The following is a 3,821-nucleotide window of genomic DNA, read 5'->3' as shown; positions in this document are numbered from 1 at the left end:
TCCAATATAGCTTGCTGGAGGTTATATAATCAAATAAATCATCAGTAAGAGAATACTGCAAATTTAAAAAGACATCTCCCGTTATCAAATTGCTAGGGATAAATTAAAACCCAAAGTTTAAATAACCTTAGCCTTACGCTTATAGGTTAAAATTGAAGGTAACATCAAAATTTCTTAGGTTAAACCCCACAGATCTTTCCCCCAGTTTCTTCTTCTGCTCAGGCTCACCTAGAAGGGTCTTCCACCAAAGCCTGGGCAGAGTCAGGGTTCCTTCATCAGGCACAGCCTAGATGTTCCTGCACTGAAACTAGTAGAGTTCTTTCAGATCTGAGAAATTGAATTCGTTCAGTGCCACATGTGTTCTGCTTCTGAGGTCTCAAGAGTTAACAGAACACATAGGATTATGTCAGCTCCATTCCTGCATCTGCTACCTTTGGAAAATAAGCCATTCTGCACATTATAGAGTACCTCCAAGATCCTGCGGGTTCAGTTCCAGACCACCGCAACAAAACGAACATCACAATAAAGCAAGGCAGATGAATTTTTCCCAGTGCTTATAAACGTTATGTTTACACTGCAGGCTAGTAAGTTTGCAATAAACAGCATTGTGTCTAAAAAAACCAATGTACATACCTTAGTTAAAAAATATGTTATTGCTAAAAAATGCTAACCGTCATCTGAGCTTTTAGCGAGTTACAGTCTTTTTGCTGGTAGAGGGTCTCGCCTCAATGTTGATGGCTGCTGACTGGTCGGGGCAATGGTTGCTGAAGGCTGGGGTGGCTGTGGCAATTTCTTAAAATAAGACAACCGTGAGATTTGCCACGTTGACTGACTCTTCTTTTCATGAACAGGTTTCTCTGTAGCATGTGATGCTGTTTGATAGGATTGTAGAACTTCTTTCAAGATTGGAATCAGTCGTGGGCAGCTGGGTGGCTCAGTCGGTTAAGCGGCCGACTTCAGTTCAGGTCACGATCTGGATCTCGTGATTCACAAGTCTGAGCCCCATGTCGGGCTCTGCACTGATAGCTCAGAGTCTGGAGCCTGCTTGGGATTCTCTATCTCCTTCTCTCTCTGCCCCTCCCCCACTCACGCTCTGTCTCTCTCAAAAATAAATTTGAAAAACATTAAAAAATTGTTTTAATAAAAAAAAAAGATTGGAATGAGTCCTCTCAAATCCTGCTGCTGCTTTGTCAACTCATTTAATGGAATATTCTAAATCCTTTGTTGTCATGTCAGCAATCTACATTGCATCTTCATCAGGAGTAGATTCATCTCAGTAAACCACTTTCTTTGCTAATCCATAAGAAACAACTCCTCCTCCATTCAAGTTTTATCATGAGATGGCAGCAATGAAGTCACATGTCCAGGCTCCACTTCTAATCCTGGCTCTCTTGCTATTTCTACCACATCTGGGGTTACTCCCCTCCCTGATGTCTTGAACCTCACAGTCCTCCATGAGAGCTGGAATCAACTTCTTCAAACTCCTGTTCATATTGATGTTTTGACCTCTTCCAGTTAATCATGAATGTTCTCTTAATGGCATCTAGAATGGTGAATCCTTTCCAGAAGGTTCTCAATGGACTTTTCCCTGGTCCATCAGAGGAATGATTGTTTATAGTAGCTATCACCTTACAGAATGTATTTACTAAATAATAAGAATTGAAAGTTTAAATCAAAACTTGGCCCATGGGCTGCAGAAGGGATGTTGCATTAAGCAGGCATGAAAATAAAATTAACCTGGTTGCCCATCTCCATTGGAGCGCTTGGGTGACCAGGTGCATTGTCAATGAGCAGGAATATTTTGAAAGGAGTATTTTCTTCTGAGCAGTTTTCAATAGCAGGCTCAACATATTCAGTAAACCACACTGTAAACAGATGTGCTATCATCGGGCTTTGTTTCTCCACTTATTGAGCCCAAGCAGAGTAGATCTGGAACAATTCTTCAGGGCCCCGGGATTTTTGGAATGGCAAATGAGCATTGGCTTCAACTTAAAGTCACCAGCTGCATTATCTCCTGACAAGAGAATTAGCCTGTCCTTTGAGGCTTTGAAAGCAGGCTTTGACTTCTCCTCTCTGGCTATGAAAGTCTTAAATGGCATCTTCTTCCTTCCAACATAAGGCTGTTTTGTCTACATTGAAATCTGTTGTTTACTGGCGTCACCTTCATTAATGATCTTGGCTAGATCTTCCGGAGAACTTGCTGTAGCTTCTACATCAGCACTTGCCTCCTCACCTTGTACCTTTATGTTATAGAGACAGCTTATTTCATTAAACTTCGTGAACCAACCTCTGATAGCTTCAAAATTTTCTTCCAGAGCTTCCTCATCTCTCTCAGCCTTCACAGAATTGGAGACTTAGGGCCCTGCTCTGGGTTAGGCTTTAGCTTAAGGGAATGTTGTGGCTGGTTTGATCTTCAGTCCAGACCACTCGTACTTTCTCCATATCAGTGAAAACTTTCTCCACATCCACTTTCTTACCATTTGTATGTTCACTGGAATAGCGTTTTTAAATTTCCTTCAAAATCTTTTCCTTTGCATTCACAACTTGGCTAAGTGGTTCGAGAGCCCTAGCTTTTGGCCTGTCTCAGCTTTCGGCATCCCTTCTCCGCGAAGCTTAATCAATCCTAGCTTTTGACTTAAAGGCAGAGACATGCAATTCTTCTTTTCACTTGAAAACTTAGAGGCCTTTGTACGATGATTTATTGGCCTAACTTCAATATTGTTATGTTTCGGAATAGGAGGCCCAAGGAGAGGGGGAGGGACAGGGGAAGAGCTGGTTGGTGGAGCAGTCAGAACATATAACATTTATCAATTAAGTTTACCATCTTATATGGGTGAGGTTTTGGCCCCCAAAACAACTATAATAGGAGCATCAAAGATCACTGATCACAGAGCACCATAACAAATATAACAATAATGAAAACTTTTGCAATATTGGGAGTATTACCAAAGTGTGACAGAGACACAAAGTGAGCAAATACTGTCAGAAAAATGGCACCAATTGATTGACTGATACAGGGTTGCCACAAACCTTCAATTTGTAAAAAAACATGGTATCAGCAAAGTGCGATAAAATGAGGTATGCCTGTGCTTGGACATTAACCCAAGAGAAATAATGTTCCAAATACTAGAGCTGAATCTTTCATACCCGTGTAACAGTTTCCAAAGATCGTGGCAGAAAATCAGTGGCATCCAAGAAAAGGAAGCCAGCCTCCTTCAGAGTGGCCACCAAGTTTACTATCCCAAGGCTCAGTATCTTAAGACAAGGAGTATTTATTTAGTTCTTGAGCCTGAAGGGCAATGATTTAGGCTGAGTTCTAGTAAATGTCTAGTATGGCCAATCAGAATCAAGGGGCAGAAACAAAGGATTCTACTTGGTACTGAGATGAGCTGTAAAGTCACCTTGCAAAGGGCGTGGTCTCAAGGAGGAGTACAAAACTGGAGCCATTAACACAGTGACTCTATTTTACTCTCTTGCCCTAAAATAATTACGCAATTTGAACTAGGTACATTTTAGGGGCTTAATAACCACATGTGGCTAATCGCTGCCATGTAGGAGGTACAATTCTAGTGTCATTGGCATTCTTGCAATTCCTCAAACTTGCCAGACATTCTCTTGCCTCAGGGTCTTTGCATTTTCCCTTACCTCTGACTGAAACTCTCTTCTTCTAGATGTGCATATGGATCATTCTCTCACCTCCTTTGGTTCAAATTTGACCTTTTCAATGATGATTTCTCACTCTATGTTATTTTAAATTGCAGCCCCTATCTGCAAGCACTTTCTTCCCTACCATACTTTTGTCACGGTATTTATTGCCATCT

Source organism: Prionailurus bengalensis, chromosome B4 (assembly GCF_016509475.1).
Source record: "Prionailurus bengalensis isolate Pbe53 chromosome B4, Fcat_Pben_1.1_paternal_pri, whole genome shotgun sequence".
Classification (NCBI taxonomy): Eukaryota; Metazoa; Chordata; class Mammalia; order Carnivora; family Felidae; genus Prionailurus; species Prionailurus bengalensis.
This window is presented reverse-complemented; position numbering follows the sequence as displayed.